General features: G+C 41.6%; 1 pseudogene across 1 annotated transcript; it reads right to left on the bottom strand.

Moving 5' to 3' along the window:
- Positions 1-4,473: 4,473 nt before the first annotated feature.
- On the bottom strand, positions 4,474-5,165 carry LOC309845950 (large ribosomal subunit protein uL6 pseudogene; annotated as a pseudogene). The gene has a single exon. The product of its transcript is annotated as a large ribosomal subunit protein uL6 pseudogene (transcript).
- Positions 5,166-13,252: the final 8,087 nt, after the last annotated feature.

Here is a 13,252-nt window from a genome sequence, read left to right on the forward strand (position 1 = left end):
TATGTGGTGGGACCGAGGGATCACCCCCCCCACACACACACACACCCCGATGCTAATTAATAGCTGACAACGAACTACTTGAGACCTGCCGTTGACCTGAAAAAGTTCTCCGAAGGAGCCTGTGGTAGGAAACAGGGTCTTTCCGTGAGACCGTAAACGCCGTGGCATGGGACCATGAATAAGAAGTTAGCCACGCTTCTTGCTGTATTTCTAAGAAATCAGGAACGAAAATAATCTGTGTGAAAAATGATTTCCTAAAATTGTGGAAAGATCTTGACATTACAGTTCATTGCCAGAGGATCCCGGTCAAAGGACCTGCGGCTGTTGGTTGTGTCCAAATGGTAGAGACAAAGGGTTTGCTTGGTCCCATTCTTCTCAGCAGTGAGTTCTGGGCAGTATCTCGAACATGGTGCCTGGGACTCGGTGGTGTTAGACATGCACATGTTGTGGGGGAGGATTTATGGCTTAAACACCCGAGACATAAAACAAGACATTGCCAGCAAGGCAGAGTCGACACATAGAGGAGTTAAAAAAAAACCACAGATTTTGTGAAACAGACCTGGATCGCAAGCCTCAGTACTACGTGTATGACATGTGGCAAGTTACAATTTAAATTATTTGCTTTATTATACGTCAATTGGATCCTCCTGCTTTAATGATATTCCTCACTATTTTTGTTTTAAGCGTGTTTTATTGATTTTCTACCAGAGAAGTTGAAGTTTTATCTCTCTTGGACTCCCTCAACTCCAGTATCCCCACCAATCCCATCCAAGCTTCTGCTCCCATCTTCCCAGTATCACGTATTTTTCTGAAATCAGTGTTCAGGATTTACACTATTTTGATTATATAACTATGGTTCACAGCATTTATCATATAATGTAATATAGTGTAATATAATTGCAGTTTCTTTCTTTCATATTTTTTGTCTTCCCCAGAATTTAGAATTGCTCTGATTTTTTTTATACACTTACTTCTTCCTCAGATAGTCTGACAGAATGGTAAATGTCCTTTCTGTATAGCCACACGTATTAGATCATCTATTAATCATCTCTTATTCCCCACCTGGAAACAACTTTCTTAGAACCTATCATCCTACTGCTCCAGTCTGGGCTGGTTCATCTCCAGGCCGTGGCCATTCAGGGACCACTCATTTGCACATTCCCCATCACCACTCTCCAGTGTTTAACTCCTTGTTTCTTGGATCCTGTGACTTATGGCTTGCTTCTTCCTTTTGTTTCCTCCTTTCTAGGAGTCTGCACACTATGCTTCCCAGGTACCTTTGCCTACGGGCTCCCTCTTAGGTGCTGTTGTTAAGAGGCTTTTGTGAGATTTAAGAGGTGAGCAGAAAAGGTACACTCTCTGCCTCTGGCTTCCACAGTAGCAACTGCTAGGGGTTGCCTATGATTGCTGTGGAGGTTTTGGGGTTGTGGCAGTTGCACACCAGTAGCCCAGGAAGCAGCAGTAGCACCTTTTTGGTATTTCCACTTCTGCTTTGTCTGGGGAGCCTTCTGCTGCCGTAGGCTGCCATCTTGTAAAGAGAATAAAGGAAAGTGAAAGGCTCATTGATTTGCTGTTTATGAAGTTTATAACCCAACACAACTCTTTTTCAAGGAAGTCAAGTCCAGAGAGAGTAGATAGAAAATCAGTTCACCTCACCAATTCTGGACTGTGTTGACAGGATTTATATAAACTTTACTCTATCATTCTTGAATAAGATGATAAATTACATTTATGTACTGTGTTTTTTACATGAACTACTGGAGTCAGAAGCTAAGGGAACTTGTTGAATTTGAAATAGATTGGTAGCATCTACAGAAAACTTGTTTATGACACAATATTTTGCGTGCTTCAGCAGGAAAATGTCAGATCTGAATTGGAAATATGGATTTGAGGCCATTTATTTCTCTGTGTATGAAAACATACTAGTTTTACTCTCTATCCATAGTAGATTATACCTTTACTCTCTATCCCTAGTAGATTATACCTTTTAAAAGCCATGGAGTCTGGCTTCAATGGATTCATCACCAGGTTCATTTCTCCTTCTGTTACCCAGGGAGAGAGAGAGAGAGTGAGAGAGTGTGTGTGTGTGTGTGTGTGTGTTAACTATGTAACATGATTAGTGCTGAGTACTGTGCCCATGTGGTTCACTGGAATTTTTCCATATTAATTACTTTACACATCAATAAAGAAACAAAGATAAAGGCTGAGGAATTAGAGCCAAGTCTCATGTTCTTTTCAGTACAGCACAGTTTTCCCCTAAATTGGCGAAGTTAAGAAAGTTGGAAAACCCTCAAAAATGCTCTGGTCCACAAGAATTAGATCATTCGGAAGAGATTCCCATTCCAAGCCATCAGGACAACGTAAATTGAACAAGGACTAGATTTTTTTTTCCTTGACTCTGTGTCTTGAAAGGCATATTATTTTAATAATATTCTTATTGTTACAATAATATTGTTAATATTATTATGATGATTATAGTTACACTGGAGTGAGACTTGTATTCACTTGAATTGGGCCATCAATGTAAACTTTTCTGTGTGTGTTTATGGGAATCTAATGTGTTCGTTTCTTTGTTTGTGCAGAATCTATCTCTAACAGATCTAATGTGATCTGAGTTTCCCCAATTTGGCATAGAGAAAAATATATTAGTTGGGATGAGAATTAGGAATCTAGCTCCCGGTCAAAGCTAATTCTTGCATATGAGTAACTTTCTAGGAAACTTACCCACAGAAATGTTTATCCACAGTATTGTTTATAATAATGAAATTTGGAAAATCACTAAATTTCTAACAACTGGGAATTGTTTGGTATATTTACATAATGGAATTTATGCAGCCACTTAAAATATTGCTGTAGAATCATATATACTACCATGAGATAATGTTTTCATATGTAGAGTTTACTTCATATAGTAATAGAGTTTATATACTTCATATAGTAGTAGAGTTCATATACTTCATATAGAAGTAGAGTTACTTCATATAATATATATTTTGGCAAATGGCTGTTAAACAGCTTTATCAGTTTCCAGAAAACTCTTTTCAAAAAAGTAATTATTTTTCACTGAAAGAAAACTAAATGAATGTGCCATCCTAAACATTATAGTTTTAGACTAGTGAACACTCACCAATTTTCTCAACACAGTAGTTTCTAATCAAATAATACCATATGGAACAGTGAAGTGGGCACCATATTTGTTGATTCCAAAGTGATTGCTTTGTGTAAGTTCGCTAGTCAAGTGGGATAAAGATACAGCATTTCTATATGCTCTTCCCATATGTCACCAAGGGCTAGTAGCTTTAGCCTTTATTTTTCCCTTAAAGTGGCTTTCAGTATTATAAGTTATTTCTAAGTCTGATTTCAGTGTAAAATAATAACCACAAATCCCCCCAACTTTAAAAAGTTGGTAAAAATAAATGGTACCCGCAGAATTTATCTTCTAAAAGATCCCTCACTGACACCCACTATCAACATCCTTCTTCCTCATTTTGAGAGAATAATCTTTATTATATTTTAATCAATGTACAAACCAAATCATATCTCTTCAAATATTATTGTGTTGCTTATCTAATTTATTTTAATTTTTCAGTTAGCAATGTGGAAATTGTTTGGGTATCATAAGTTGGCATGAATTGTGTCATGATTTTTCCCATTGAAATCAATGAAAATTTAAAAATTACTGTTTTTCTCACTTAGCAAGGTTTTCTGGAACTAAATAATGTTACGCATGGGATAGGTGAATGATTAAATTAAACAAAGCAGGTTGCAACCTACAGGTAGCAGCAGATAGACATAGTAGAAATATATGCATGCACATATAAATTGTTCCCAGTGATTATGGTTTTGTTTATGGGTGCTTTAATTCTTTGAATTATATCCAACTGTTTTGTACCTGCTTCCTTCTGTCTTTTATTTGCATAAGTGGCAAGTGAATATTTTGAGATCTAAACTACCCCCCCGCCACCTCCCATATATTTTATTCCCCAAATGCTTTATGAGATTTACCTTCATGCCACAGGGGTGGGCTGACACGTAGTCGATTTTTAACTTTTGTATTTTTGAAGTTAAGGCCTACAAAAGCACAGTTTAGAAGACCGTATGAGCAGTTAGAGCCAGTTTCTGCTGCATAAAGATTGGATATCTGCCTTGACTTTGGCGGGGCAGAAGACAATCAGGGAGAACATGAAGGTAATGGGTCCTAGATGGGCCACGTTCAGAATCTGGGGGGAGGAAAAGTGATAGCATCCTCTGATACATTTGATGGTTTCAAAGCAGGAAAGAACTTCTTGCAGAGGAATTCAGACTCCCAGGTAAACAGAGACCTCTGAAATAACACGAGCTATGTTCTTGTGAGATGTTGCCATAGAGCTTGTCACATTTGGATGATTATTGAGGGACAGAAAGAGGGAGAAGGTGAGGGAAAGGGACAGGCCTAGTTTCATCCTAGACTCTCCCCCCCCCCCCATGAAACAGTATAGCTTTTATTGCATCTTTAAAATATCACAAATAAGTCTGAAAAATCATCCGGCTTCTCGCTGTTTCTGCAGATGGACAACTCAGATCTTATTCATCAGCCTGCTGAACTGTTCCTTTTTCAGAAACATAGATACCACCCCAAAATTTTCTGATATCCTTGTTTTTAACAGTTGTGGCTTGCTGAATCAAAGCAGCTGAGTTTGATACAAGTTCAATGTCATTTCCTTCAAGAATTAACTCATCTTTTTGGGCTTGAGATACAGAACAAGCAACACCTGGCCTCATCCGAACCCTGCGGATATATTTTTCACCCAAGAAATTTCGGATTTCAAAAAGAGAACCATTCTCCTGAATAACAGCATTGATGGGGAAGTGAGCATACACAGACCTCATCTTGTATCGGAAGCCCAGTGTAACGCCCTTGATCATGTTCTGCATGTGACTACAGATGGTGTGAACCATAGCCAGTTCTTTTCTGTTCCCCCACCACTTGTCAACTCGGAGCCTCTTCTTTTTCTTTCCAAGGAGACTGAGTTCTACATTGATGTGGTTGAAGTCCCTTCGCAGGGTTTCTCTGGGGCCCTTCACGATCACCGTGCGTCCCTTCAGGGTGATGTCGACATTCTCCGGGATGTCGACCATCTGATTGCCGAGACTGGTCTTCATCCTCGCAGTAGATGTGGCAAAAAGAGCTCATCCTAGACTCTTGACAATACTCCAGAGATTTCCATCTCAATAATGGATTAGTGAAGTTCTGGTTCAATACAGGTCATCTGATTTTAGTAATGTACAGAATATTATCTTCAAATAATAATAATGGCAACCAGCATTGCAATGCACAAAGATAACTTTCCTGGAATTTGCCTGGTTTCGGAATGTGTTTGTAGTTGCTCTCAGGCCACTTTACAAATAAACAAAAGTAACAGTTTTGAAAGCTCAGAGATTCACGAGGCTTTGTTTCTATTAAAAGCTAATCTGAGCAAAATATACCAATCTAGTTCCACATGAGGTTGAAATGTGACTTCATTTCTAACCTGCCAAATAGCCTAATTTAAAAAATAGCATTGCACAAATAAAGTATCTCTTTATGCCTTTTAGTAATGAATTCTGTGTTACTATTTACATCTATTTAAAAAAATTACAACTCCAGGGTAAAAAATTTGCAAATATGCATTGACCTTATTTCTTGTGTTGTTCTGCCTTCATTTCTGTCCCAGTTCATTCTGCTGCTGCAGCCCTTAACTCTCTGCTCCCCGGCTGCTGCCGCCTCTTACTCCAGCACGGGAAGTCCTCCCTTTCGGGTCCTCAGCAGCATCCTGGCTGCTGGTGAATTCACCCGGGGATCCCTGCTTGGTCCTAATCTGACTTCATCTCCCATTGACATCTGACATTATGGTTCATGCCTTTCTTCTCCTCCTCCTTCTTGATTTTATTTATTTATTTGAGGGGGAGAGAGTGAATGAGAGGGAGAGAGAATCTGAAGCAGACTCTGCATGGAGCACAGAGCCCCACCCGGGGCTTAATCCCACAACCATGAGATCATGATCTGAGCGGAAACGAAGAGTTGGATGCCCAACAGACTGAGCCCCCTGGGGTGCCCCATCATGCTCTCCCTCTTGATGTTCCATCCCCTCTGTTTTGTCTGCCGTGCTTTCTTGGATTCCCCCGCTCCCTGCACTATCGTTCTTAATCCTTCTTCTTTTTTTTTTTTTTTTTTTTAAAGATTTTGTTTATTTATTTGACAGACAGATTACATGTAGGCAGAGAGGCAGGCAGAGAGAGAGGAGGAAGCAGGCTCCCTGACCGATTCGGGGCTCGATTCCAGAACCTTGAGATCATGACCCAAGCTGAAGGCAGAGGCTTAACCCACTGAGCCACCCAGGCGCCCCTGTTCTTAATCCTACTGAAGAGCTCTTCTTTTTCCTTTTCCCATTCCTTAAAAATTGACCATCTTCAAACTTATATCTTCAGGGTTTTTTCTTTTCACCTATACTTTCCCTGAGAAATGTCATTTATTTTCAAGTCTTTAATGATCATTTATAAACTGATTATTCCCAAACATGTATCTCTAATATAGCTTTTTCTCCTGAGCAGCAGACTCATGTAATGCGCTGTTGACTGGACATCTTCATGAGGATCCCCGTTGTCTCTCATACACTGTATGCCTAGAACCGAACTCAACCTCCTCCACAAGCCTGTTTCTCCTCTTCTTTATGTAGTGACCAGCTAGAGCCCCGCATATTCCATTGAATTCCTTCCCCTCCCTGAATCCCCATCTGTGTTAACCGATTTGTACTGCTACAACCAAATTCCATCATCTGTGCTGTTTAAACAATAGGAATTTTTCCTTCCCATTTCTTTAGGCCGGGAAGTCCAGGATCATGGTGTTGACAAATTTGGTTTCTGGTGAAGACTCCCCTCCTGGCTTTCAGACATCTGGTTTCTCTCTGTGTCCTCACATGGCAGAGAGTGAGAGAGAGAGAGAGAGAGAGAGAGTCCAAGTGCTCTGGATTCTCTTCCTTTGAAGATACTAAAGCCATCAGATCAGGACCCCATCCTTATGACCTCATTTGACCTTAATTACTTATTTCCTTAGAGGCTTATCTCCAAATCTAGCTGCACTGGCTTTTAGTATAGGAATTTTGAGGGGGACACAAACATTTGGTCTATGACATATCAATCATCAAAATGTTTCAAGTCTTCCTAATAAATAGTGTGTGAAGCACCTGCTTCTCCTGCCTCCTACCATCATGAATCTAATTCTGAGCACCGTTATCTCTCACCCCATTTACCGTGGCAGGTGTCCTTCCTCCTCTCCCAGCTTCCTGTCTGCCCCTGTGTCCTCTAGTTCTCATGCCACAGCTAAGGTCCAAATCTGATCACATCACTCTTCTCTGACATGGTTCCTATGCCTCTCTGTTACTCATGCAAAAGCTCTGATTCCTAAATCCTGCTCACAAGGCCCTTTGTGAACTGGGCCTTGCTTGCACCCTGGCCTCCTCTCTCACCACTTCCAGGCCCTCCCTGACAGCTCCCTGCCTCCATGGAAACAAATGGCCACAAACCTGAATGATAGCCAAAACATTTAACAATTACAGTGCTTGTATACATAAATAAATGAATAAGAATAGGAGAAATATATTTCTTTCTTTTTTTTTTTTAAGATTTCATTTATTTGACAGTGAGAGAGACTGTGAGAGAGGGAACACAAGCAGGGGGAGTGGGAGAGGGAGAAGCAGGAAGCCTGATGGGGGGCTCAAACCCAGGACCCTGGGATCATGACCCGAGCCGAAGGCAGACACTTAACCACTGAGCCACCCAGGTACCCCGAGAAATATCTTTATTATTCTCTGCCTAAACTAAAGTTTATGTCATAAAAGAAGAGCTATAAATTCTAGTGTAAATCATTTATCTAGTTACTTTAATAATTCCCACAGTATTTGTTGATTTTAGAAAAAAAAAAACACCTTTTTGGCAGCAACTGAGTAATTCATGTTTCTGTCTGAGCTATGATTTAACACAGGGAGTGACATTGAGGCCTTTCAAGGACTTTTTCAGCCCCTCTGGTGCAGCCGGAAGTGCCCAGGTTGGGTGCATACCCAACTACCAGCATTTCCCACGTGGCGGGATCTGGAGAGCCCTTGTGCCGGCCCCACCCACAAGGCCACCAAGAAAGTACATGCCCTCCATGTACTTTGGTGTCCCAGCCCAGGTCCATGCTGAGCCATGCAGAAAAAGGGGACCTTGGTGCTTTGACCATTGGCTTGGTCAGCTGAGTGACCCCCTGGGGCCACCCCTCCCTGCCCCATCAGTGCTTCCAGAATCTTTGTTTATTTTTTAAGATTTTATTTATTTATTTGACAAAGAGAGAGAGACACAGAGAGACGGAACACAAGCCAGGGGAGAGAGAGAGAGGGAGAAGCAGGCTTCCCGCTGAGCAGGGAACCCGATGCAAGGCGAGATCCCAGGACCCTGGGATCATGACCGAGCTGAAGGCAGAGGCTTAATGATGAGCAATCCAGGAGCCCCCTTTTAAAAAAATATTTTATTTATTTATTTGAAAGAAGAGAAGGAGGGCAAGGGGCAGCAGAGGGAGAGGGAGAAGCAGACTCCCAGTTCAGTGGGGAGCCGGAGACGCGGGGCTCCATCCTGGGACCCTGAGATCACGACTTGAGCCAGTGTCAGACTCTTAACCATAAGAGCCCCCAGGGCTCCTCACCAGACCCTTTTCTTGCCTTTGTGGCCCCAGCAATAACAAGCCTAGATGTAGGAATGAAGGGTGGGTGAAGTGACTCTGTACCAGCGTCTGAATGGGTGCCTTTCAGTGTGGGAGGGGGACTCAAGCCTTCAGTAGCGGAGGAAGGTTCTACTAACGAACCTTCTTTCTTTCTGGTAGGGAATACTTAAATACAAATCCCCTCGGGGTGGCCTAGGGAACCCTCTATGGAATGTTCCAGTCTGTCTCACTGCTCTGTGTCATTTTGTTTTCTAAACGTGCCCTGTATTGCAGGCAAACTGGATCACTCCTTTTTACAGATGCGTACACACACACACACACACACACACACACATACATGCATACACACAGGGTCTTGCCTTTTTGACTGCATTTGGCCGGTTGCCTCTTACTGAATTTTTCTCCCTCTCTCCTCCCCCTTGATTCTGCTTGTTAATATTTTATCCTTCCTTCAAGGCATATTTGACATGCTGCCACCTCCTATGAAGGGATTCTTGATCCTGCCAACCGGATTATAATCGTTCTCTTATTTGAACTTCCATTTAGTCCTCATATGACCTTGACCCAACTGAGTCTTATATTTTAAACTATCAATTGCCAACTCTTATTTTTCAATTGTCTTCATGTTTTTAGACTAAAGCTCTTAGAGAGAAATAGGTTCTATTTTCCCTTTCTATCCATGGAAGATCTTACTATGGGACCTGCCACCTAACAGGTATATACCCCTTTTCTGGTGGGGGTTGGAATTATTTTTATGTAATATGTGAAAGTGTGAACGGGGGAAAATTTTAGACCCAATGTGAAAGCCACTGGAAGAAATGTTTCTGGTTTCTTTATTTCTCTAAGCCTTAGATGCCTCCTCTTCTGAAATGGGGTGGTAATGATGTATGGCTCATCAGGTTGCTCTGTGGATTAGGTGAGATCCTACATTACATAGCACAAGGCAGGAAGTGATCAGGAAATGGAAGTCCTTCTTCTTATCACCTTACTCCATAGTAAGATCTTCCTAGTAGATGAAGATCTGTCCAAGGATGGAAAAAATCTGTTAATCAATTCTTCCTTCTTTCCCTGGGGTTAGTTGCTTATTCTTTCATTATAATATTATATTTCATTATAATATACTTATATTTATGGAAGTTTGCAATGTGCCAGGTCTGGGTTAGGGCCTGAAAAATCCCATGCTTGGAATAAATGCCAAGTATGATTCTTGCCTTCACTCTTGCTCAGAGTCCAGGGTGAGAAGGGATATTTATCCAGCAGTTCTGCAAGGAGAGGTGCTGGTTCAAGCAGCCTGGTTTAGTGAAGGGAGGTGTCCCTGGAATATTCAACCACAGGAGCCAGCCGCCTGGGGAAAGTGTGCCCAGGGGACAGTTTGATCAGGGTGGGGACAGAGGTGAGGTCAGAGAGGCATTCATTTCAGATGCAAGAATTAAGGGGATGCAGAAAACTCAATAATCAAGATAAACAACACTTGAATGCAATATTTTAAAAATAAAAATGCAGACAAATTAGTGCATAATACTATATAATGAACAAAACATCACAATTTGGGATAAAGAAAGGATCGGGGATTAGTAATAGTACTGTGCTGAGCCGTAGTGGAGACTTAGGCAGAAGGAAAAGTCAAATACCTTAGTCTTAGCCCTGGGTTTGAACAAATAAAAATAACTTCAATAGTTTCTTCCTACCCAGAGAATCTGGAAAATCATCTGTTCTCGTGGAAACTTCTAGTTCTATCCAGCAGAGGGCAGTGATACCTAAGTAAACAGTTGGGTACTTGCCATCTCATCCATCATTGTCCGCATCATCAAATTCTTGGAGTTACTTTAAAGGTTAAAAGTTTTTGCGGTGGAAAGTTCCTATGACCGTGGTGTTGGAGGACCAGCAGACTCTTATCAACCACATTATATCAAATTTTCTTTTTGGTGGATACATTGTTGCAGATTTGATCTGAAATGTAGCCAAATCCAGGATTTATAAGCCATGTGGTAAAGGGCAGTCTATAATTTTGCAGGACAAATTTTTGGAAGCAGCAGTTCATATGTGACTGGTTTTCTTTGTTCCTGCTTTTTTGTTCTTTCAATATTAGGGGTTAGAGATCTGGAAGGGAAATTGGATGTCTTGTAGAAAGAGATCATCTGCCAGGTGAGAAAACTAAAGTGAGAGAAGCTGGTTATTTACTTCTCACTGAATATGTTCATCAATTCTTTGTCCCGTTAGGTCAAGGGCTTCCAAATAGTCATTGTCCACCATGTGACAAGCATTGTGGTGGCATCATGGACAAAAAGACTGACATAAGTCACCATTCTCATCTTTGAGGAATGGCTCCAGAGAAGGAAACACTGGCAGAAATAGATATTTGTAGGACTCTGGGTAAGTGGGTGTGTGGAGTTTTGTGCCAAGTGCTCTGGGAACTTGGTGGAGAAGCAACTAAAAAGTATTCATTTGTCCAGTTTATGAATATGTTATGAATACGCTTAGCGGCTTAGTGATGAGGCTTAGTACTTTGTTTTTTCTTAGCTGTGTCTTTGGCACAAAGCATATTTCTAATTAACCTTCATAAATTTCCCAGGTTCTGGTTCAATGGGGGCATCCATCAAATTCGATTTTTAAAAAATGAATTAATTAAATGATTAATTTAGAGAGAGAGAAGGAGAAGTGCAAGCAGGGAAAGGGGCCCAGGGAGAATCTCAAGCAGATGGCCCACTAAGCGTGGAGCCTGATGCAGAGCTCGATCTCGCGACCCTGGTGTCATGACGTGAGCTGAAGAGAGAGTTGGATGCTTAACCGACTGAGTCACCAAGGCTCTCCGTAGATGTGTTTCATGATGACCATCTGAGAATCAGGACAGAAAGGCTTAGAAATCATTCAGGGCTGTGCTTTTAGGAAGCTCGGGCAGGGTTTCACAGTGTTGTCCATGTCACAATGCGTATTAAGTCCTTTGCAACATGCAGACAGTTCTGATCTCCCTTCTTCAGATGTACAGAATCAGCTGTACATTCCAGATGATTCCCAAGCACAGCGAAGAACCCCGGGAACGGTTCCCCATTGCCTCTCCCAGCTGCTGTATACCCTTGAACCAGAACATTTCTCCAAAGTTGTAAGTTCCTTGAGGTCTGAGTTTTACATCTTTTGTGCTCACTACTGTATCTCCAATACTTCAAACAAGGCCAGTGCACAATAAATATTTGTTGATGGAATAAATGAAGAAATATAAAAAGGCTTCTACCTAAGAGTGCATTTTGAATAAGAGTTTCTACTGTCCAAAAAAAAAAAACAAAAACACCCAAAAAACAAAAAACAGAAAACCTCAAAAGTTCCCAGACCAGGAGTTTGGATTATTCTCTTTCTTTAAGAAAAAGAAATATAGTTGAAGGCCCTGAGGTAATTATACTGAACAAAGAACCTAATTAACTACCTTCTCAAGGCCAAGTTTCCATTGCATTCTAATAGTAATCTGTAAACACAAGTATCACCTCAGCATTTATTCCAGTAGAGATTGTGATTTGCCAAATGTCAAGTGTCAATTACTGGGGAGCTGGATTTCCAGTCCAGCTGTCCTGGCTTGTGGGCCAAAGCCCTTCATGCTGGCACGGCTGACGCTCTTGACTCAGGCTGGAGCAGGGAGGTAATGTGATGGAGACTATGTGTGTTACATTGTCAGGGACAGAGCTGGAGCTTGGGTCTTCTTGGATCTTTATATCCTATACAATGGCCTTTCCAATATTTATCTTGCTTTCGTGACCTGTGTGCTCAGTTCTGCAATGGGAAGGTAGCCATTCATCCCCCTATGTTTTCATCTTGAGTAAGTATTGATGGAGTATCTCTGTCTAGGAATGCCTTTAACATTAATTCAGCTGCACAGATAAAATGGGGCAGTCTATTTTTTAAAAAGATTTTATTTATTTATTTTTGCAAGAGAGAGAGAGAGAGAGCATGATTGGGGGGAGGAGGGCAAGGGCTGAGGGAGAAACAGACTTCCCACTCAGCAGGGAGCCTGATGTGGGACTCAATCTCAGGACCCCGTGCTCATGATCTGAGCTGAAGGCAGACACTTAACCGACTGAGCCACCCAGGTGCCCTGGGCAATCTTTATATTTATGAGAACAACCTAATCCTACTTGCTATTTTATTACATGACTTCTGGGTGTATGTGGCTGTGTTTGTGTGGGTGCACTGCTGACAGCAAAGTCCTTGAATAGCATAGGGGATGGTCCATCATTCGGGTTCTTCTCTTCTCAATGTAATAGAGATCAGCTATTTCCTTTGTGTGTGTGCGAGTTATGGAGATAAACTCTTTACATAAACTGGTGGTTGGAAGTAAGGAGGAGGTGGTAATAGGGAAGGAAGCCATGTGGGGTAAAAACAACCTGCTTGGAGGTGGTCTTTGTTTTGATTTTCCCCCAAACACATATTGAGACAAGGATTTGGATGCAGGTAGTTTCCTTGGGAGGTGGCCCCGGGAGGTACTGGGAGGGTAACTGGGAAATGAGCCAGGGCTGGGAGAAAAGATCAGTCTCCCTGTGAGGATGGATGAGT

Source organism: Mustela nivalis (assembly GCF_964662115.1).
Source record: "Mustela nivalis genome assembly, chromosome: 13".
Taxonomy (NCBI): Eukaryota; Metazoa; Chordata; class Mammalia; order Carnivora; family Mustelidae; genus Mustela; species Mustela nivalis.